Here is a 25538-nt window from a genome sequence, read left to right on the forward strand (position 1 = left end):
TATTGAATTTATATGTCTTTCCTATAATAAGGAATATGTATGCTCTTTTTTTTTTGGTTGTTGTTCATATTATAATATAAATTCATTGTGAATGTATCATGGTATTCAGTTTATTCCTTATGGTTTTTAGTATAACTTAAGAGTTACAATGATCTCGCCCTCATAATTTAAGTATAGTTGATCTTAATGATCATTTGACTTGTGAGCTAGGGGTTATGTTAAGGTTTAAAACCTTATTCTATTGGGATATGCATTTTTGTTAGTGATTACCTTTACTTATATTCCACCAATGTTTACGTGGCTATGGAAATTTTATGAAACTTTTTGAAAAGTGTCCTAAACCTTTGAGACGCACCAACAATGAGGCACTACAGGTTGTTGGAATTCATTCTACCTAGATATTCGTGAGAACCCTAGGATCTACAACCTAAGGTTTTCCATTGAAATCAATGGTGAATTTGGAGGTTGAGCAATTACATAACTAAAAATCTCCCCTCTTTTGCACAACCTTGGCTCAGTTGTAGCCTCGCTCGTTGAGGATTTGCTCTACAATGGTGGAAAACCGCTTATTCTAACTCACTTCGTCTATGAACATGAATATACACTAAGTTTTGACCTTTGCTATGGACTCACATTTATACTTATGTATCACTTATTAATTTATTTATTAGTAACAATTTTTTGTGCCTTATGAATTAATGGGACAACTCTTTTGTTGGAGGTTCACTCTTCTCAGGCACATGGAGTATAGTTCAACAGAGGATAAATTAGCCTTACCTACAGAGGATAAATGTTTAATTAAACTTTTGACTTTTGTTGCAGGTAAACCCAAGACTTTTTTTTCCATTGAGTCACTTTATGAGGGAAAATAAAAAAAATTGTTAATTTGTTTTCAAAACTATTTTATGTGCAGGTAGAAGATTAGTGGTGCCTTCATGTTTTAGTATAGGTAGGGTTCTAAACCCTAATGAGTTATGTGTTTTAGTATCCGCTACGTCTTGAAATATAAATTCTTTAATGCTTGTTTTCTATGACCCTAACATGTTTGAAAGCTGCACACCCTTGTGAATGGAAATGGGTTGTAACTATCATTTTTCATCTTGAGCAATGGATTCTAGGTTTTCAATGATTCTTTATTAGTTGATTTATTGCAGGCTTTCAATCATTTTGAGGTCCATATGTGTAGTATGTATTTTAAAAGGAAAGTGTCAACCGACTCTAGGTTATCTTTTGATAAAGGGAATCATTGCTTGCATCAAAATCTATGCAAGAGAATATACTCTAGCCAATCGTACAACCTGTTTTCCAAAATTACCCACATGGTAAACACCACTTGCTGCAATAACCAAATTTCACATACATTTGCTTTATATTACATTTAACCTCATATGATTTTATATTAGTTTGAAATCATTTATTTTATTTCAAATATTCAAACATAATATTTCCCGCCAAGAACAGCAAGGTCTAGCATTCACTGTAATTTAGAAATTTCTTTAAAAAATCATTTATTTTACTTCAGCGCTTTAAAAAACATGCTTTCGTCACACACATCCATTGTCACTTACAATATTTTATTTTTTGATGGAAACGGGTATGGATACAGGCTATTTATGATTGTTGTATCAGTATTGCCAACAAATTCAGCATCCTGCCCCAGCAAACATTTCCTCTTTACCGTTTGCATCCAGCCATTGAATTGTTAAAGAAGGTAAAAGAAATACTCAAAATAACAATTCACATCCATGAAAGTGACACACACAGAAAAATGCAGCGTCAATTGCAGGAACAACTCTGTTGCCAATGCCATGCCCCATCATGCCTATATGATTACCTGCTCATTGTCAATTACATCTATATGTAATAAAATGCTCTTATTGTACATATGTTTAGAAGCCAAATAATACTTTCATTGTATATATGTTTAGTTATTAGCTACCAAACATGTCTCTATGTGTAGACCATATGTAAAATTTCAAAAAATACATTGCAAAGCATTTAACTATCTCCTATATAATTGCGTGTGATAAACACATAATACCAAGTAAAATATTTAGAAGTATTCAAGTGTAATAAGTTTACTATGTTCCACCAAACATGATGCATAGTTATGGAGTGTCATAAGTTTTTTTGTACCTACAATTTTAATAAAAACTTAGTTTACATAGATTTGGCCTTTTGAGTGTGGTTTCTATTGTTCATGGAATGCTAGATGTTATGCTACTCACGTTAAGTTATCTTTGTTTTTTTTTTCAAAAAAGTTATATAGGAATATGTTTACCTTACATGGGCTTCTGCAATGACATTTATAGAGTGGTTAGTTGTTTGTTTTTAAAATAAAATACATTTACATGAAATTTTCTAATTCTCTTCCTTTTTGTTTCAGTCATGTCAGCATTTTTAAATACATGTGAATGAATAGAAAGTCTTGTGGTTTTCTTTAAGTATTTCTGCTTTGACATGCTGCTTTGTTCTCTTTTTCACTTCCAGTATAAAAACCTTACATTCCCAGTCTGTTCTGTCTCCTATATCTTTTACTCTATTTCATATTTAACAAACTGTACAATATCAATAGCAGCGAAGAAAGTGGCCCCACCTTTTATAAAAATTCAACAATTCCAACTTCATAAATCTATCGGCCTCTCTTTGTACCTTTTGGTACAATTGCTAGTTATATTATTGTCATAAAATCATAAAAAAAAATATTAATATAATCGTAAGAAAGTATAAAATTATAAACCCATATTTATAAAACAATGAAAAATGTTGATTTAGTCATAAATATTATTAATAAAATTAAAATTATTTTAAAAATTATTAAAAATATCTACATTTAATAATAAAATCATAAATCTATATAATATCACGTAATGCTTCATCTTTTCACTCAAGATAATCCATAAAACATAACTTTTTAATGAATTACATATTCTTTAGTACTAAGTGAATTATCTATTTAATGAATTACATATTCATTATTACTAAGCGAATTATCTATTTTATAAAGAAAATTGCATTTTTCAATATCACTACGTTTAAGGTTAAAAGGGACTCCATGATGAACTTCCCCTTATTTTTGCAAATCCACTTTTATTTTAAGCGATTTTTTTATTAATTTTAACTAAAATGATGTTTTATTAATTTTAATTAGTTAATTTATTTTTTTTTAATTTCAATTAATAAATATATAACTATTAATTAATAATATTCATTTCACGACCATTTTAACTCATTTTTCCCAACATATTATTGACGTAAAATTTAATCAAATTAAACCAAAATAAATCATTAATGCAACAATATTCATAAAGTTATATTTATTTAACAAAATTAACAATAACATAAACTTGTTTTTATAAACATGATGTTTATAATATAGTAATTTTAATCTTTCAGTATGTGTTTTCTATATAGTAAATATTGATAAGTGTTGTAGGGTAGTGTAGTTCTTGCCATTTCAATGGATCTAATGTTTTTAGAAAAATTGTAAATTGGTATATGAAGTAGAAAAGTTAATTGCCTATTAAAAGATATGGAGTTTTATAAAATTTTGGTGTGTAGTAACCACTACTATATTGGCACATTTACAATTTTACTCCTACATGTTAAAGTATTGAAGAAAACATAAATAATGGTAGGTATTTCTATCTTATTTCATTTCATTTTCTATGCAAATATTTGCTTAAATTATTGTGGGCTATAAATGATGCTAAATGGGATATCTACTTGTATGATCTATTTTCAAGGATTTTAATTATGAAGCTTAGCAATGCAAAATCACAGCAACAAATATTTAAAAATCATAACATATATATTGCAACTACATCTAGAATCTATGGCAAAAAAGCCATAGTTATCCACATGGAACAAAGGCTGCAATAAGACGTTCAAATTTATGCTCCAATCAAATGTTTGATTTCTTTTCGATAATATTGAAAAACAAATATTTGTTTTCAAAAGTTAAACATTATAATTTTGATTAGTCAATACTAAACTAATAGTGGTCAACATAAAATCGATTGCTATCCTCTTGCCATGGCAATGTTTATTAAGTCATTTTTTTCATTTATCTCTCCATTGAATGTAATTAGGCATACATGGAAATGAGTATATTCTAGCTAGTAGAAGTGATAACTTCATAAGTATGGTTTCCTATTTCACCAAATATAACTATTTCATAAAGATTTGGACCATATAATTAGGGATATGAAACATATTTCATAAATATTATTACCTATTTCGCCACATATAACTAGTTCATAAAAACTTTGACCCATATAGTTAGGGATATGAAATGTGTTAATCTCTATTTTACCAAATAAGACTATTTCATAAAGACTTAGATCCACAAAATTAAAAACATAAACGGTATGCCATACCACTGGAATCAAATTCCTTTCACTATTTCAAAATATAAATTTTATGTAAGATTTTAATTTTATGTGATTAATATTGATTAATGAAATTTTTTATTAGGTTAAATTGAATAGTAAATATTTTGTACCGTTAATAAACTTCACCTATATTTAAAACTCCATCAATTTACCTAACATTTTTATTTATCAATAATAAATAACAAATTTAATAACAAATCCACTGATTTTTGTTATATACATAAGCAAATAACTAAAATAAAACTATTTTATAAAAACTAGAGGTTTTCACTTCAGGTTATTTACATATTTACGATGCACTTCGATAAATATAAAAGGAGAAATAAAACGAACATAAAATATTTTTATATTGGTTTTTTAACGACATGTTGGGGAAGAGAAATTTTGTGCCTACTAGGGAGGAAATTTATCCACTACCTTGGGTGTTTTATTTTCATTAAATTTATCCCTGTTCATATTAATCACTATCGTGTTAGTACATATATAAATAATAAGTTTAAGATAAAGTTCGAATATATGATGATTGTTTAATAAGATTATTGATATTATTTAAAATATTATTTTTATGGTCAAAAAGAAGGGAGAAATGGTTTCTAAATCACTATAGTTTTGTTGACTTAACAAGAATGATGATGATGATTAGCGTCTACTAAGACTAATGTGGCTCATTGGACTCTAACAAAGTAAGAGATTAATTGAAACTCTTTAAAATTTTATTTCTATGATAAAAAAGAATGGATAAAGTGTTCCTAAATCAATATAGTTTTGGTGACTTAACAAATCAAGATATTTGGTAGTGTGAAAAATGTTTTGGAAATGAAAACGGATGTGAGTAAGAGCCATACAATCTAAGAGAAATTAATTTTCATCTTTAATCCTCTTAATATCGCAAAGGTGACAAACTCTTTCATTTCAAGATGTTTTGGGAATAGACCAATGCTCGATTTCACTTCAAAGCTCATGAGAATTAGTTATTTATCTTTGTAATGTTCATTTTCTTCTTAACACTGGTGGAGACAAAAATGAATGAAATTATCATAAATTTATAATAATTTAATTAAATTAAATAATGAAAACAAATAATTTAGGTTCAAACAAAGCTACTGATCATACAAGAACTGTGAACTGAAAATGAGAGCTCTAGCTTTAAAAACAAAAACAGAAAAACATGAAAACGAAAAGTGTTGACAATGAAAACAAATTTCCGGTTAAAATTTCAACATTTTTTTAAAATGACAGTGAAAAAATGACAGTGAAAATCAATTTTTTTTGTGCAAAAAACACCTTGAAAATGAAAAGTGTTGAACACAATTTTTTTTTTTTGGGTAAGTTTTAAATATTTTTAGTAATTTTGTTAAAGACAAAATATCATGACTCCGTAAACCTTAAATTTCCAATCATTTTCAAGAATGTCATTAAAGACAAAATATGATGTCTCTGAAATGCCTTAAATTTCCAATAATTTTCAGCTATGGTATTAACGATAAAATACTTATAATTGTTTTCAACCGAAACATTAAGGATAAAATATCATGAATGAGAAAAACTTTAAAATTTTGACAATTTTTCAACTATGGAATTAAAACCAAAGATCATGACCACATAAAATCTTAAGTTTTTAACATATTTCAACTGTGGCATTATGAAAATATTATATGACTAAAAAAACTTTATAAATGGACACCTAAATGAAAGAGTCATTATACAAGTGTAATTTCTTTTTTAAATACTAAAAGTATAGTTATTTTAAAATCTTAGCATAAGACAACCTACACACTACAACAAAAATTTAAAATTCAACCATCAAATTGACACACATTGTAGGTAAACTCGACGCATTGCAACGAAAAATTAAAAACCAACCATGAAATTGATACATTGTGGAGGCACAATCGATCCATTATGAAAAAAAAAATTAAAATCAATTATCAATTTGACACGTAATGGAATTCGGTTGCTAGTCAAGAATTGAAACTAACCCAACAGAAAAATTAAATAAAATAAAATAAAGAACTGTATAAATATCATAAAATTGAAAAAAAAAAACAAAAAAAACACCAAAAAAAATTAAAAAATAAAAAATAAAAAACAATAACATGTAAATAAAAATATAAATTAGAACATAATAGATAAAAAATAAAAAATATAAGACCCAACAAAAATACAAAACATATATAAAAATTGGGAGAAAAAAAAATTATAAAAAAAAAAGTTATAAAAAGGTAAATCTTAAAAGAATATAAATATATATATACATATACATATATAAATATAAATGGAAAAACACTAAAATATTTTAAAGAAACACAATTTTGAGAAAAAAGTAAAAAAAAAAACAAAAACAAAAACAAAAACCAAATAAATAAAAAACAAAAAAAATATCTAACTAGATAATTAAAAACACAATTTTGAGAAGAAAAATTAAAAAATTAACAAAAAAAAAAAACCAAATAAATAAAAAACAAAAAATAATATCTAACTAGATAATTAAGTGGCACCATTTGTATATGTATATTGGGGTATAGCTTGTTACATTAAGAAGAACATCTCCCCCCATGCTAGAATTTATAAAAACAACCCTTACAACCAACATGGTTGGATAGAGTTTACTAACATCAATGATAAAAATACCTACATAACAATTTGTTATTCCCCCCCATCAATTCTAATTTCTATAAGAAAAAGAATCTAGATAGAAATAGTCCTTACAATCGTTTAGAGAATGGTATTTCTAGCCTAAGGAATGAAGGTAATATCCTTTTAATGGGTGACTTTAATGCTCGAACTTCAAGCAACCAAGCTATTCTTCTAAGAATTCATTCCAACCCTAATCCTCTTTGGTTAGATTAAGACCTTACTCTGGCTATGATCCAAATGGAAAATGGCATTAACCCTTGGCTTTGTCCTTTGGGCTTCCGATTTGCAGATCCAAAGTCTCGCTTCTTCTGTTTGAACTTTTGCTCAATTTTAACAGCGTATCGGTATGATGTGCCGAGTGAGGAGATGTTCAAGAACTCCATCTCTTCATGGATGTATCTGTGTAGGCAGCCGCGGTATTTGAGTACCAGATGCAGCTCAAAATCTTTGATACCCAACTGTGTGCGAAGGGTATGGAAAATATTTATGAACTCTGGCACATCTTGGTCTCGTCCCTACCGCAGTGTGGTCCATTTGATGTATTTTTCCTCATAGCTTCCGATAGGGTAGTACTGCTCCTTGATGGCATCCCGGAAGTCATTCCAGGTGGGTGCGGCTGAAAACAGTGAGCCTGTACTTTCATCCTTCTGCTCGCAGTATGTTTCCCACTAGTCCTTGACGTGGGGGGCTGCTACCACTGATCTGGATTTAAACAGGAATGCAATATATTACAAAGGTAACCATAAATACAGAGATGCGATAACCATAAAAATAGAGATGCAGTGGAAATAATACTTCATTTCATTAATGGAGAATACTGAAATATGCTTACAAATAGAAATAACCCAGCTAGGGCGATGGTAGCTTATCTCTGAGAAGAGATGTGTCGGCTACATGCCTCTGAACTGTTTCGAACTGTGTTTACAATGAGGCTCGAAGGCCTATTTATTATTGAGAAACAATGGAAAACCCTTCACATTCCAAAACCTAACCCTAGAAGATGAAACGCCAAATTGTGGTCCCCGTTTTGGGGTGAGTTGGACAGCCAACTTCCCGGGGTTGCGAATTGGTCGTATTGTCTCCGTTTGATGTGCATGATAGCCCATTGGAAAGATCTCGGAAAAGACGATTTTTATCAAAAAAATCGCTGGCGGTGGATTTCCCAAAAAACATCGTTTAGGGCCTCAAAACGGCTCCAGAAGTTTAGGACCCGAAAAACTGCTAAAAATAGTAAACTGTGCTATAATTAAGGAAACTGAAAAACTGAAAGAGACAGTTGTGGGGGTCCAAATGGGATAGGTGGGTGGCCACCAACATCCACCTGGATCATTCCTCCCCCCTTAGGAAGTAATGGTCCCCATTGCGTTGAGTTCCTCCCTGAGATGAGGAAGCTTCTGCTCAGCTGGGTCTCTGGTGAGCTATTCTGCAATCTCTGATGTGTCTAGAAATGGTGGGGAGCATGGTCGGTGACGATCCACATTGAACACTCGGTGCAAGCGAAGGAATGGAGAAATGCTGTGCTTCAAAGCATTGTTGCTCGTAGCCTTGTTACTGGTGTAAGAACCATGTCGGAGTGGTCTGAGTTTCTAATGGGTTCTGGTAAGGCGTTCTTTCTACAGATGTAACCAAACTTTGTTGCCCACCTGAAACTTGTGTGGTACCCCTGTGGGTGAGGAGAAGTTGTTCCTGTGTTCTGTCATGACCGTATCCCTTTGCTGCTGCTACTGTGTGGAGGAACCCTTTGCGGGGGTCATGGATGTAGCAACGATCTTCCCCTTACTTTAGGAGCGAACCAGACAGAAAATGAATTTCCTAGTCTGGGAGATGAGCTTGCTTCCTTTCTTGGCAGTGATCAAAGAGGTGGCGGTAGGTGGGGCTACCTCCGGTATCCTGTATAATGAATTATCCAAATAAATAATGACATCACGAGGCCTTGACTCATACACAGCATGTCGCCTCCACAAGTATGGTTGGCCTAATAGTACATCACAAACATCCAAAGGTGTAACATCACACAATACCTCATCTGTGAAGGGCTTGATGATGTAGGGAAGGCGTCACTGCTGGCGAACTTTGAGATCTCGTCCTTCGTGAAGCCAACTGATACTGTACGGTTGTGGGTGTGGTGTAGTTGGTAGGCCTAACCGCTTCACGACCTCTGCTGAAATGAGGTTCTTTTGGCTGCCACTGTCGACAATGAATTGTAGCGGCGAACCCTTCACCCACATCTGTGAGTGAAAAAGACGTTTCCCCTCCTCTGGATCTTTGGGCTCATTTTTCTGGATCTTGGCAGTAGCAACAGTGGTGCTGGGATCCGCATCAATGATCTGCTTCCCTTTGTCATTCCCCTTGCTGGGTTCTGACTCAGAGTCTGAACATGCATCTGATTCGAAAGCCTTCAACTCAGCCACCAGTGACTGCTTGGTCCGACACTCACTTGTGTTATGAGTGGGACTCTTGTGGAACTCACACCACTTTTCTGTGTCCTTCTTTGGCTTCGTGGTGTTGTTCTTTTCTTGCGGCTTCGACGGGTTGTCTTGGGTCACCCCACCTTGGCTTTATCCTTTGGGCTTTGGATTTGTAGATCCAAAGTCTCGCTTCTTCTGTTTGAACTTTTGCTCAATTTTGACAGCATATTGGTATGTTGTGCCGAGTGAGGAGATGTTCAAGAACTCCATCTCCTCCTGGATGTATCAGGGTAGGCAGCCGCAGTATTTGAGTACCAAATGCAGCTCAGAATCTTTGATACACAAATGTGTGCGAAGGGTATGAAAAATGTTTGTGAACTCCGGCACATCTTGGTCTCGTCCCTACCGCAGTGTGGTCCATTTGATGTATTTGTCCTCATAGCTTTTGACAGGGTAGTATAGCTCCTTGATGGCATCCCGAAAGTCATTCCAAGTGGGTGTGGCTGAAAACAGTGAGCCTGTACTTTCATCCTTCTGTTCGCAGTATGTTTCCCACCAGTCCTTGATGTGGGGGGCTGCTTTGAGAAGAGCGAAAACAATCTTTTCCTCACTTGAAAATTCATGAACAGAAAAATACCCATCTAGCAGATTTAACCATTTATCTACGGCATCTGCGTCTATTTGACTCTCGAAGATGGGGATTTCAAAATTAACTTGTACCTTAAACGATGTGGCATTTCCAGAGTAGCTGTTGGAAGCCGATGCGTTGCCTCTGGGTAGCCACTCAAGGATCTGCGCAAATCTATCCATCATCGCGTTCCTTTGCCGCTCGAGGGCTTCTTCGAGCAAGATTCTGATAGGATCTCCTGCCCCCTCGTCTTTCTTCTCATCTGCCATGGGAGGTCGTCGAGATTTGCGAGGCTGGTCTTTCAAAGGTTCGACCAATTCAAGCCCTAACTCCTTATATCCCGACCTCGTTGGGGACATGCAAAGAAAAACAAAGAAAAAGCAAACCGCTCAGATACCACTGATCCAGATCTTGAGAGGAGGCCCCCAAGATTTAAATAATTGAAATGGATCTTGGGGGGAGAGACCCACAAGATCTGAAAACTTGCAATGGATCTTGGGGGAAAGGACCCCAAGATCTAAAAACTTGCAATGGATCTTGGGGGAAAGGACCCCAAGATCTGAAAACTTGAATTGCCAGAAGAAAAATAAGGAGAATGCCCAATAAACAAAACCACAAAGAAACTTTTTATTAAAACCCAAGTGGAAATAAACTAGTTAGGGCAATGGTAGCTTATCTCTGAGAAGAGATGTGTCGGCTACATGCCTCTGAACTATTTCGAACTGTGTTTACAATGAGGCTCGAAGGCCTATTTATTATTGAGAAACAATGGAAAACTCTTCACATTCCAAAACCTAACCCTAGAAGATGAAATGCCAAATTGTGGGCCCCGTTTTGGGGTAAGTTGGACAGCCAACTTCTCGGGGTCGCGAATTGGTCGTATTATCTCCATTTGATGTGCATGATAGCCCGTTGGAAAGATCTCTCCGAGGAGTACTTTCCAACGGGCTATCATGCGCGTCAAACGGAGATAATACGACCAATTCGCGACCCTGGGAAGTTGGCTGTCCAACTCACCCCAAAACGGGGCCCACAATTTGGCGTTTCATCTTCTAGGGTTAGGTTTTGGAATGTCAAGGGTTTTCCATTGTTTCTCAATCATAAATAGGCCTTCGAACCTCATTGTAAACACAGTTCGAAATAGTTCAGAGGCATGTAGCCGACACATCTCTTCTCAGAGATAAGCTACCATTGCCCTAACTAGTTTATTTCCACTTGGGTTTTAATAAAAAGTTTCTTTGTGGTTTTGTTTATTGGACATTCTCCTTATTTTTCTTCTGGCAATTCAAGTTTTCAGATCTTGGGGTCCTTTCCCCCAAGATCCATTGCAAGTTTTTAGATCTTGGGGTCCTTTCCCCCAAGATCCATTGCAAGTTTTCAGATCTTGGGGATCTCTTCCCCCAAGATCCATTTCAATTATTTAAATCTTGGGGGCCTCCTCTAAAGATCTGGATCAGTGGTATCAGAGCGGTCTGCTTTTTCTTTGTTTTTCTTTGCATGTCCCCAACGAGGTCAGGATATAAGGAGTTAGGGCTTGAATTGGTCGAACCTTTGCAAGACCAGCCTCACAAATCTCGACGACCTCCCATGGCAAATGAGAAGAAAGACGAGGGGGCAGGAGATCCTATCAGAATCTTGCTCGAAGAAGCCCTCGAGCAGCAAAGGAACGCGATGATGGATAGCTTTGCTCAGATCCTTCAGCGGCTACCCAGAGGCGACGCATCGGCTTCCAACAGCTACTCTGGAAACGCCACACCGTTTAAGGTACAAGTTAATTTTGAAATCCCCATCTTCGAGGGTCAAATAGACGCAGATGCCATAGATAAATGGTTAAATTTTCTAGATGGGTATTTTTCTGTTCATGAATTTTCAAGTGAGGAAAAGATTGTTTTCGTTCTTCTCAAAGCAGCCCCCCACGTCAAGGACTGGTGGGAAACATACTGCGAACAGAAGGATGAAAGTACAGGCTCACTGTTTTCAGCCACACCCACTTGGAATGACTTTCGGGATGCCATCAAGGAGTAGTACTACCCTGTCAAAAGCTATGAGGACAAATACATCAAATGGACCACACTGCGGCAGGGACGAGACCAAGATGTGCCAGAGTTCACAAACATTTCTCATACCCTTCGCACACAATTGGGTATCAAAGATTCTGAGTTGCATCTGGTACTCAAATACTGCGGCTGCCTACACAGATACATCCAGGAGGAGATGGAGTTCTTGAACATCTCCTCACTCGGCACAGCATACCAATATGCTGTCAAAATCGAGCAAAAGTTCAAACAGAAGAAGCGAGACTTTGGATCTGCAAATCCAAAGCCCAAAGGACAAAGCCAAGGTGGGGTGACCCAAGACAACCCGTCGAAGCCGTAAGAAAAGAACAACACCACGAAGCCAAAGAAGGACACAGGAAAGTGGTGTGAGTTCCACAAGAGTCCCACTCATAACACAAGTGAGTGTCGGACCAAGCAGTCACTGGTGGCTGAGTTGAAGGCTTCCGAATCAGATGCATGTTTAGACTCTGAGTCAGAACCCGACAAGGGGAATGACAAAGGGAAGCAGATCATTGATGCAGATCCCAGCGCCACTGTTGCTACTGCCAAGATCCAGAAAAATGAGCCCGAAGATCCAGAGGAGGGGGAACGTCTTTTCCACTCACAGATGTGGGTGAAGGGTTCGCCGCTAAAATTCATTGTCGACAGTGGCAGCCAAAAGAACCTCATTTCAGCAGAGGTCGTGAAGCGGTTGGGCCTACCAACTACACCACACCCACAGCCGTACAGTATCGGTTGGCTTCACGAAGGACGAGATCTCAAAGTTTGCCAGCAGTGCCGCCTTCCCTACAGCATCAAGCCCTTCACAGACGAGGTATTGTGTGATGTTACACCTCTGGATGTTTGTGATGTACTATTAGGCCAGCCATACTTGTGGAGGCGACATGCTGTGTATGAGTCAAGGCCTCGCGTTGTCATTATTTCTTTGGATAATTCATTATACAGGATACCGGAGGTAGCCCCACCTACCGCCACCTCTTTGATCACTACTAGAAAAGGCATCAAGCTCATCTCACAGACTAGGAAATTTATTTTTTGTCTGGTTCACTCCCAAAGTAAGGGGAAGATCGTTGCTACATCCATGACCCCCGCAAAGGGTTCCTCCACGCAGCAGTAGGAACATAGGGATACAGTCATGACGGAACATAGGAACAACTTCTCCATATCCAGAGGGGTACCACACAAGTTTCAGGTGGGCGAAAAAGTTTGGTTACATCTGCAGAGAGAACGCCTTACCAGAACCCATCAGGAACTCAAACTGCTTCGACATGGTCCTTACACCAGTAACAAGGCTGTGGGCAACAATTCTTTGAAGCACAATATTCCTCCATTCCTTCGCTTTCACTGATTGTTCAATGTGGACCATCGCCAACCATGCTTCCCACCATTTCTGGACACATCAGAGATTGCAGAACAGCTCACTGGAGACCCAGCTCAGCAGAAGCTTCCTCATCTCAAGGAGGAACTCGACGTAATCGGGACCATTGCTTCCTTAGGGGGGAGGAATGATCCAGGTGGATTTTGGTGGCCACCCACCTATCCCATTTGGACCCCCACAACTATCTCTTTCAATTTTTTAGTTTCCTTAATTATAGCGCAGTTTACTATTTTTAGCAGTTTTTCGGGTCCTAAACTTCCGGAGCCGTTTTGAGGCCCTAAACGACGTTTTTTGGGAAATCCACCACCAACGATTTTTTTAATAAAAATAGTCTTTTCCGTCGTACTCCTCGGAGAGATCTTTCCAACGGGCTATCATGCGCGTCAAACGGAGATAATATGACCAATTCGCGACCCCGGGAAGTTGGCTGTCCAACTCACCCCAAAACGGGGTCCACAATTTGGCGTTTCATCTTCTAGGGTTAGGTTTTGGAATGTGAAGGGTTTTCCATTGTTTCTCAATAATAAATAGGCCTTCGAGCCTCATTGTAAACACAGTTCGAAACAGTTCAGAGGTATGTAGCTGACACATCTCTTCTCAGAGATAAGCTACCATCGCCCTAGCTGGGTTATTTCTATTTGTAAGCATATTTCAGTATTCTCCATTAATGAAATGAAGTATTATTTCCGTTGCATCTCTATTTTTATGGTTATCGCATCTCTGTATTTATGGTTATAATAAATATTCTGAGTTATATTGGCCGAGTTATGTCCATTTTCACTTTGGAGCAGCATTCGGAGTGGGTTTCCATTGGAGACGTCCCTTCCCAGCCCACTTTAGTAGGAACCTGCTTCACATTTATTAGTTTCAACATAGCAGCATTCGGCTTGGGTTATTTGGAGATTTTCCCTCCCACCCCAGGCTATGTAGACACCTTCTACTTCATCAGCAACCAACTCATGGTTATGGGTCAACCGCATACAATCCTTGTCATCGAAGTCCATTTGCTAGGCCGCACACTGTCAGAATCACAGTTGGTCACAAGCATTACAGGGTATCTCTATTCTCGGATCTTTGTTTATCAGGGTTTTGGGTTAACCACATCAAACCCTTATCTTCAGTGGCTCTTCATATTCAACAAATGTTTTGCAGGAGGGAACTTTACGCAATGGGGACCATTGCTTCTTAAGGAGGGAGGAATGATCCAAATGGAAAATGGCATCAACCCATGGTACTCATCCACCCATATTATTCATTGATCCATGGAATTTACCCATGGTATTGTAAATGGCATCTGCCCGTGGTATTGTAAAATCCACCCATGGTATTCATTCACCCATGGAATTGACCCGTGGTATTGTAACTGAAAAATACTATAAGTAACAAGTCACATTTTGTAAAAGGACAGATTGTCTGCCACAATGTAGCCATTATAGTTTAGAGGCATGTAGCCGCACATCTCTTCTCAGAGATAAGCTACCATTGCCCTAGCTGGTTTATCAAGCGTTATTATTTTAAATAAAAGTTTCTTTGTGGTTTTGTTTATTGGGCATTCTCCTATTTTTCTTCTGGCAATTTCAAGCTTTCAGATCTTGGGGGTCTCTGCCCCCAAGATCCATTTCAATCTTTTAGATCTTGGGGGCCTCCTCCCAAGATATGGATCAGGCTAGCCAGTACAAAAGGATCTCTGAAGACCTCGAGGATAATTTGTTTGGGTCAGAGCTAGTCAAGCTCTGTAGTGCTCATGATCTCATAATTTGCAATGGTCCAAAGAGGTGGCCCAATTCTAGCCAGATGACCCGCATCCATGGGCTTGGTAGCTTCGTGGTAGACTATGTTAATTCTAATCTTCCTTTATACAATGAAATAACAAATTTTGACATCTTAAACGACCACAAGCCTAACTCTGATCACACGCCTTTGCTTATAACTTTCAATGTTTTCATCCATAGAGATCCCATAGAAGATAATCTGTATAGCCAAAAGAACTTAATATTTGATAGAAATAAGAATGATCTCTTTCTAAATGAATTAAAAACTAATTTGCTTCCTTTATCTAGTATAGACAACATAGAAGACCTCTATAATTATTTTACTACAACCCTCTCATATTTTATTAACAAGTCCTCAATTGAAGTTTCAAGTAATAAAGGAAATAACAAAACCAACCCATGGTATGACAAAGATTGTAAAAGTGCAAGGAGAGCAATTAAGGAATCTGTTGATGGATCTCTTAAAATTGGAAAGATAAATATATATAAAGCCCTAACTAAAAGGAAAAAAAGGCAGTATATTCATAAAAGACAAGAGAAACTCTTAGACCTCTTTAAGGCAGCTCCTAAGAAATTCTGGAGGCAGATTCTAACTAGGAAAACTAAAGATAATAATTAAATTGCTTCACACGACTAGAATTCCTATCTTAAAAAGTTTTATGAAGCTTCAAATGACATGGATAACTTTGAAACCGTCCTCACAAAGGAAGAAGTTTTCTCATTAAAGACATTGATTTTGGGGTTAAACATATGGCTAATGGGAAAACTAAGGACATTGAAGGTTATAAGGCAGAAATGTTAAAAATTGGAGGACCCGTCCTCATCCCTCACATCCACAAGATTTTCAATCAAGCAATCAAGTAAGGGTTCCCTAAACGATGTACTCAGAGCCTCATTATCCCTATTTTTAAAAGTTGGGATACAAATAACCTATCTAACTATCAGACAATTATGATCAGCCCTCTCCTAGCCAAGTTATATGGTATTATTTTGGAAAAGAAGTTGATCATTTGGTTTGAAAGTGAAGGTAAGAGGTCTAAAGGCCAAGCGGGTTTTAGAAGGCAACACTAAACAATAAACCAGCTCGTTACGCTTAGGGTCATTGTGGAGGAATGTCGCAATGATAAATCCAATCTCTTTTGTTTCTTTGTGGACTTTAGAAAGGCTTTCGATGTGGTTCCTAGAAACAACCTGTGGAATAGATTAGAAGAGCTAAAGGTTCCTTTTGAGTTGATAGTTATTGTTATAAGGTTATACGAGAATGTAACTGCCAAGTTAAAGAGCAATGAGGGGTGGTCGAAAGATATTAAGTGTAATATCGGTGTTAAACAAGGTTGCCCTCTCTCCTCTACCCTATTTGGAATTTACATCGACAAGCTAGAAGGTTGTTTAGAGGAAGCAGGTTGTGCTAGCATGATCTTAGTTGCGATAGTCATCATCCTTCTTCTCTATGTTGATGATATTGTTCTTCTCGCAAGGTGCCCATTCGATCTCAATAAGAAACTTAGACTCCTTAAGGATTTCGTCCCTAACATGGGTATGACTGTTAACACTGACCAAAAAAAGTGATGATTATCAAATCCAAGAAGGACACTTTCGCTAATTTTATCTATGACAATAGTAATTTGGAGGAAGTGTCGTCTTACAAGTACCTAGGAATTGATATTCATCACAAGCTCAATTGGATCTATAGCATTGAGAAAAGGATTAATGGGGGTGGAAAGCTTATTTTGGTATTGAAAATAATTCTAAAATGACAAACCTCGTAATGTATAACCTCAAGATTAAAAGAAATACACCCTATCCTATTCTCCTTATAGAAGTCGGTCTTTCCCCTATCGAGAGCCTAGCTATGACTAGGCTTCTAGTGTACAAACACAAACTCAATAACGTAGGAGACCATAGACTTCCTAAGTTATCTTTAAATTCCAGCCAAAACTACCTAAGGCTCAAACATGGTTGGTATAAAGACAACAAGTCATGTTTAAATCATGTGTGAAAACACTGTTACTTCTAAGTTTAAAGAAAAAATGTGGTATGAAAAAGATTTAGTAGCTAAAAGATAATTAAGATATTATAAGGAGGTCATCAACCCCACCCTACAAGATCAAAAGTATCTCTCTATTTTAGCTAGCTCGAATAAGAAAATTAGTATAGCCAAGATTAGAATGAACTCTCATGAGATCCATAGTGACATAGCTCGTTGGGCAGTTCCTGAAACACCATGGACGAAAACGATCTGCCATCTTTGTGAGAATATGAACATCGAGGATGAAAATCACTTCCTCTTAGAGTGCCCCATGTACAACAACATTAGTTCTCAGGTTCATAATCTTTGTTGCAATACCGACCTTCCTAGCCTTTTACGGTGTCAAAATTATAGTGAGGTCGGGAGGCTTCTCTCGAAGATTTTTGAGCATAGGAATAAAATCTTAAATCAAACTAAATAATTCATTTCTTTACGTTCGATAGACCAAAGTTAGGTCTCAATGGACGTTAACCATCATGATCATCATCATTAATTTATTTTTTAAATTTAAATTTGTTTATTCAAATTTTAATAAGTTTTTAATTTTTCAATATATTTTTTAAAATATTTTAATTTAATTTATTTTAATATATGTTTTTTATTTCTAAATTTGCTTGTATTTTTATTTTATTTTTTATTATTTTTATTTTTGTATTTGAACCCAAAAAAAAATCTTAAATAAATTTTAGGTTTTTTTTTTTTAATTATAAATCAATTTTTTTGGAATTTTTTTTCTTTTAATGTCATCATTTTTTGGTATAAAAATCATAAAAGTTGTTATTTTTTCAACTCTTTTTATTTATTTTTTCATAAAAATATTTTATTTAACATATTATTTGTAGCGAAAATATGTATTTTTTAATTATATTATGAAAAATGTGTTTTTTCGAGCATTTAAATTATTATTTTTTAGTGAAAATTATTTTGTGTGTATTGAAATATTAATTAATGATATATAAATATATATAAAATCTTAACCTAGAAATATTAATTATGTTATTTTTTTTAAAGTCGGCAATTTTTTTTTTATAAAAAATGTTGCAAAAAAAAACAAAAAACACAAGTGTGGAAAACCTTAAAATAAAAACATCTTATGATGAAAAACCAGAAGATGAATAAGACAACTTGAAAAATTGTTAAATAATCAACATTTAAAATTTTATTTGTATACATAGAACATAAGAAAATTTAAGGTGTCAAAAATATGCCTAAGAAAAAAGTTGATGCTTTTCAAAGTCCTCATGAAAATCACCAACATTTTAAAAAATTTATTCATACTTAACATCTCAAAAAATTTCAAGTGTCAAAAATAAAATCTAAAAAACAGTGTTGATAAATTCGCATGAAAATCATTAACATTTAAAAATAATGTGCACATTTAATACATAAAAAAATTTAAATTCCTTAAATGTATTAAAAAAAATATATTATGAATCAACACTTTGAGAACTAGATGAATTTTTGCTGCCTCCAAAAAAAAATGAGAATTCAATCAAATTCCTACTTACTACTTATTTACATGATTTGTTTGCTGCATCTAACAAATAAAAATTCGAATTTAGATGATTTGTTTGCTCCCTCTAGCAAATAAAAAGTCGATCAAATTCCTAATAATTGTATTTAGTAAATAAAAGATAAAAATATTGTTTCACTTACAAACAATTTAGAAAATAGCGAAATACATGAAATAACATTAAATATTATTCACTTCTCATAGTGATCATAAATCATTAATAAACTCACTCATGTGAATATTTTATTACAATTTCGTATACATCTTATGCTAATTTTTGTGACAAAGCTAAATCATTAGTAAACTCACCTACTTCTCTTAATATTTTATAGCATTATGCTAATTTTTTTATAATGGTAGACATGAAAGGTATCTCCTGTTATGTTCTACGCTTGTGTGCAAGCTTCCCTCGTCATGTATGTGCACAATTGATGTATGTGCATTGTGCATGATTGCATTGATATCACTTTAGAAGGAAAGTAGTATATTGGGACGTATATGTGTACGTACTTATGCTTTTGTATTCGTTTAAAAATAGGGTAGATTACTTTACATATGTGAGATTGAACCAAAAATATTATAATATTTTATGTTTTTCTTTTATAAAAAATATTTTATTATATTTTTATGAAGAGCAAGATTATAGAAAATGTCTCATAGTTCTTTTTTCTTCATATCCAACCAAAAATATTATAATATTTTATGTTTTTCTTTTATAAAAAATATTTTATTATATCTTTGTGAAGAGCAAGATTATAGAAAATGTCTCATAGTTCCTTTTTCTTCATATCCAAGATGGGGAACTTTACCATATTTATTTTTGCCACGTATTGTAGCCATTTAGTGCTTTTGAGAAAACAAAAAAGCAAGAGAGGCTAGTAGCGATATTTTATGGAGGGGGGCGAGGAGGGACTATAGGGGCGCTGCAAAGTAGCGATCACGTTCATGCATGTGAATATATATATGCTCCACCCAAGCTTCCAGATCATGGAGGTGGACATTTTTTCGTGATAGTTCTGATGGAGAGAACACATTTGTTCAAGTATCTCGTTCTGGCTATACTGAATGTCATTTATGTAAGCACCAAGATCATTATGGTCTTCATACCTTTGGTAGCAGAGGATGTTGCATTGAGTTGGATGTCTCGAATTTGCGTAGCTAAGGATTCCATGGTTGCGGGAGCCTTAATTCTTCCTAAGCGAAAGGTTGGGGAAAGCTCTTCTCCTCGCTCTCGTGTCATGCTAGCTCAATTCTCTAAAGATGGGTTATTGTGGGGAACGAGAACCAACATTCCCCAAATTTCCACCCCCACCCCCATACTCGGATGTAAACCTGCAATAAAAAGAACAAGCGTAACAACAACCCCTGCCAGGGGAAGAGGACAATCGACAAGGATGAGCAAAAGACATTATAGCATACACATTATGCTAACTTTTTCATAATGGTAGACATACAAGGTATCTCCTCTTATTTTCTACACTTGTGTGCAAGGTTCCCTCATCATGTATGTGCATAGTTGATGTATGTGCATTGTGCATAATTGCATTGATATCACTTTAGAGGGAAAGTAATATATTGGGACGTATATGTGTACGTACCTATGCTTTTGTACTTGTGTAAAAATAGGGTAGATTACTTTACACGTGGGAGATTGAACAAAATTTTTATAATATTTTATGTTTTTTGTCTATCAAAAATATTTATTAGATTTTTATGAAGAGAAAGAATATAGAAAATGTCTCAATAGTCCCTTTTTCGTCATATCAATTAGACTTGTTGGAACAGGGGGCCAAAGGATGCCTAAGATGGAACGTTACAATATTTATTTCTGCCTCACATCATAGCCATATAGTGCTTTTGAGAAAACAAGAAAACAAGAGAGGCCAACAACAACATTTCATGAAGGGGGGTGAGGGGGGAGTACAGGGGGGTTGTAAAGTAGTGATCACACTCATGCATGTGAATATATATATGCTCCACCCAAGCTTCCAGATGGTGGAGGTGGTCATTTTTTTGTGATGGTTCTAATAGAGAGAATCCATTTGTTCAAGTATCTCATTCTCGCTGTACTGAATGTCATTTATGTAAGCAACAAGATCGTTACAGTCTTCATACATTTGGTAGCAGAGGGTGTTGAAATTAAATTGTATGTCTTGAAGTTGCGTATCTAAGGATTCCATGGTTGCAGGAGCCTCAATTATTCCTAGGGAGCAAGTTGGGGAATGCTCTACCACTCCCTCTCGTGTCATGCTAGCTCAATTCTCTAAAGATGGGCTATTGTGGGGAATGGGGCCACCAACATTCCCCAAGTTTCCACCCCCACCCCCACACCTGGAAGTAAACCCGCAATGAAAAGAAAAAGCGTAGCAACAACCCTTGCCAGGGGAAGAGGACAATCGATAGGGCTAAGAAAAAGAAAATATGCTACCACAAGGGGCTACCCAACAATTCACAAGGAGAGGTTTGCTCCTAGTATCCCGAAGCCCACAGCCACCACCGATGACCTCCCCCGTAGCCTGAAAAGCGACCCTTTGAAAAATTAACACTGAGAAAGAGATTGAAAAGGAAAACCAAGGTGGGGAAAGCTTCGAAGCATGAGCTGAAGACACCCAGAAGGTAAACACAACTTGACAGATCCACCATTACCAAAATACACTAGTAAAACCCAGTCTTTGAGACAAACTCACAACCACCTTAGGTGTCACGCCCCTATCGTGGTGCTAGTCTTTCCACTGCACATAGGTAAGTGTAGCACCACTACCCACTTGCTTTTCACTAATACTTACGAGCACAGAATATGCCTAACTCTTTGAAACTTAGTTTGTTTTATTTCAATTCTACTAAGTATTATAACGTAGCACAAATAAACATTTATAGATTCATCACATCACCATATAATCATTCATATGCACAATGGAAATACATTTTTCTTCCATGGGAGGGGAAGCTCCCCAAATATAGAGTCTTCCCAATCAGTAATAACAGTTCAATGTTTTTACAAGTACACAATATATAATTTTTCCTTTATTTGGAAACCTCAAATTTCCCTTGAGCAAAGCCCCACAAGTCACCTTGCAACTTGCTTCAAACCTACAACTTGACTTCCCACCATGTTGGGTTTCCCACCGGGTTGAGTTGCCCACCGAGTCAGGTCACCCACTAGGTCGATTCGCCAAACTGTCATGTCTGCGTGCCTAACTCATCGGTTCAGGTCACCCAACTACGGTGTTCATGCATGCGACTCATCTGTCTGCCCGCTGGGTAATGTGCACCCACCTTGGTGTCATCATGCCCACTATGCATTGTGCTCATCCATTGGGTCATGCACTGAACTCCCATTTCAACAAGCCAAACCTAAACTCGTGTCCACCTATATGGTTTTGTGTGCCCACCTATCGGGGTCGATGCACCCACCTATGTTGAACTCTGCCTGTTGAGTCTCTACGCCCACCTACACCTGTGTGCTCCTTCCCAGTCCGTGTCAAGGCGCCCACACCTGTGGTGGTTCATGTTTTCTGAAATTGCGGTTATAGCTGCTTCATTCCTCGACCTTGTCTTCTGCCCACCTGTGCCTTTTCCTTTGCCTTATCCTTCTCTTGCTTGCTTGCCCTCCTTAGAAGGATTTCTCACTTGCTTCACTTTGATTGGATTGATTAATGCCTTCTCTCCAAGTTCCCTTCCTCTATATATACAGCGCCCATGTGTGTGATGGGCTCAACCCTCATCCATGTTGACCTCTCTTCCACCATATCACCACTAGCGTTTTAAAACCCGGCTGTTTCGAAACCGAAACAGTCGAGTTGATCCGAGTTGCAGCTGGAGGGAGTGACCCGGCCTTGGAAATGGTCTGGTTGGCCGAGTCACAAGGGAATGCCCAGGCGCACGTAAACCGCATTAAAATATTCATTTTTTTGGGATTTTTGAATTGTTTAATGATTGTTATGGATTCCAAACTGTTATAATAATATGCTAAATGTTTTTTGGGGTCTATTTCCCCCTCCCAAACCCTATTTAACACACCCAAATGCTCTCATTCACTTACAACAGTCTTATGCATTTGAGTGAGAGTCTTCTTTGAGAATTAGTGAGCAGCTCTTGAGCTTGTTTTGGAGCAGCAGTGAGGAGTCTTGTAGGAGCATTGTAGCTGGAGTGAGGAGCTTCTTGGGAAGCCATTTGGAGCAGCATTGAGGAGCTGATTCTTGGAGCAAGCTTGAGGAGGCAGTTTGTGCTTGGAGGTATTTTTTTCCACCTCTATAAATCTGTTTTTGCTTAGTAAATTTTAGGTGCATATCAAGAAATCTTAGAGAGTGTTTTTTTTCAAATAAATGAACATTGAATCAATGTTTTTTTTTTGTTTCATTTTCAGATTGTTTTCCTAGTCAAAACATGGCACCTAGAGTAAGAGATCCTGCTTGGGCATATGTTGAAATGGTTGATAGTCAAATGCATTGCAAATTTTTCCAGAGGAAAATTAAGGAAGGTCCTGGGGGCATTAATAGGCTGAAACAACACTTGGCAGGGATTAGAGGCCAAATTACCCCATGTACCTCACCAGAAATTGGGGAGATTAGAAAGAATTTGTTGGCAAGCTTTGAGAAATTTAAAGAAGATAAGGCTAGGCAAAAAGAGATACAAGCTGAAATTGGGAGGAAGAGGGAGATACAAAAAATGATGGCTACCAACCCCCACTATGATTTTGAGGGTTCTTCCTCTATCCCTCAAACTGGGGCATCCAACCCTTTCCGATATGTTCCTCCCTCTTTTGGTTCTGTTCAAGATAAGGGAAAGGATAGAATGAATTTGAAAAAGGGTGATGTGACTATCAAAATTTATTTCACTCCCTCCTTGCCATTAGATGCACATGGTCCTGAAGTTAGTAAAGGTCAAATTCAGCCCACTTTAGATGACCATTGGAAGAAAGAATTGAGGGAGACTGCTTGTGAGTACATAGCTAGATGGTGGTATGATGCTAATATCCCCTTTAATGTTGCTCATTCACCATATTATGAGCCTATGTTTGATGCCATACATGCTGCTGGAAAAGGCTTCAAAGGCCCTACTATGCATGAGCTAAGGGGGTTTCGTTTGCAGAAAGAAATTCAATCCATTAATGAGTATTTGCAAGAGTTCAGGGACTCATGGGCAAGAACAGGGTGTACCATCATGTCAGATGGATGGATTGATCAAAGAAACCATACCATCATAAACTTTCTTGTCTTCTGCCCACAGGGAACCATGTTTTTAAAATCAGTTGATGCATCTGATAAGGTAAAAGATGGCCACTTGTTGTTTCAGCTATTGGATCAGATTGTTCAGGAGGTGGGGGTGGCTAATGTTGTTCAAATCATCACAGATAATGCCTCTAACTATGTTCTTGCTGGTAAAATGTTAGAGGAAAAACACAAGGCCATCTTTTGGACCCCATGCGCTGCACATTGCATAGACCTCATGCTTGAGGATATTGGAAAATTAGATTGGGTCAAAAACACTATAGATCATGCCAAAAGCATAACAAAATTTATCTACAATCATACATTGGTTTTGAGTCTCATGAGGAAACACACTGGAGGCAAGGATATTATTAGGCCTGCCATCACTAGATTTGCTACACATTTTTTGACATTGCAATCTATGCTTTCCCAACATAGAAACTTGCAAAAGATGTTTTCCAGTGATGAATGGAATCAAAGCAATTGGTCTAACAAACCAGAAGGCAAAGAATTGAAAAGGAAAGTCCATGAAGAAACTTTTTGGAGAAAGGCAGCAGAGATTGTGATGCTTGTTGAGCCACAAAGGAGCAAATAAAGACATCATACAAGGATAGAGTGGCAAAGTATGGGCCCATTTGGGCAATCATTGATGAAAGATGGAACAATCAACTCCATCTCCCTATACATGCAGCTGGGTATTTTTTGAACCCACGGTATCATTATAAAACTAAGGAGTCAGGAGCTTTGAGGGGGGAGGTCAGAGATTGACTGGTTGATTGGATTGAACGCATGATCCCATTGGAGTCTGATCAGCTAGAGATACATCGACAGGTCACATCCTTCAGCAATGCATCAGGTACCTTTGGGAAGAACCTAGCAAAGATTACAAGAGAAGCAGATGAGCCAGGTAAACAAAAATTTCAATTTTCAATTTCTTAATGGTTTTACTTTTTTATTAAAGTTTGTTAAATCATTTATAATTTGAAAGTTAGATATAATTTGTAATTTTGTTGAGCTTCAGCCTTCATCTAACTCATAATCCATTACACTCCTATGTTTTTTGCAGCACAATGGTGGGAGGCCTTTGTTGGCCAGTGCCATGAATTGTAAAGGTTTGCAATTCGTATTTTGAGTCAAACTTGTAGTGCATCTGGGTGTGAGCACAATTGGTCTGTCTTTGAGAGGATTCACACAAAGAAGAGAAACCGTTTGGGTAAAAAACAGTTGAATCATCTAGTTTATGTCCAATACAACCTTCGGCTCAGACGAAACCAATTGATGAACAAAAGACCTGATTCAGATCCCATTGTGTTGGAAGACATTGATCCAACATCAGATTGGGTAGTGGAGAGTCGTCCACCAGAGTTTGATCCTGATGAGGATCTTGATGTAGATATAGATATGGAGACATCAGTTGAACTTGAACATGTTGTTCAACTTCAGCCTATTCAGTTGAATGCAGATCCCAATCCACCAGCCTCAGTCTCACAACCAGCAAGGAGTAGGACTCTA

This window comes from Pinus tabuliformis, chromosome 8 (genome assembly GCF_031772625.1).
Source record: "Pinus tabuliformis cultivar Carrire ecotype Pingquan chromosome 8, CPIR1, whole genome shotgun sequence".
Lineage (NCBI taxonomy): Eukaryota > Viridiplantae > Streptophyta > Pinopsida > Pinales > Pinaceae > Pinus > Pinus tabuliformis.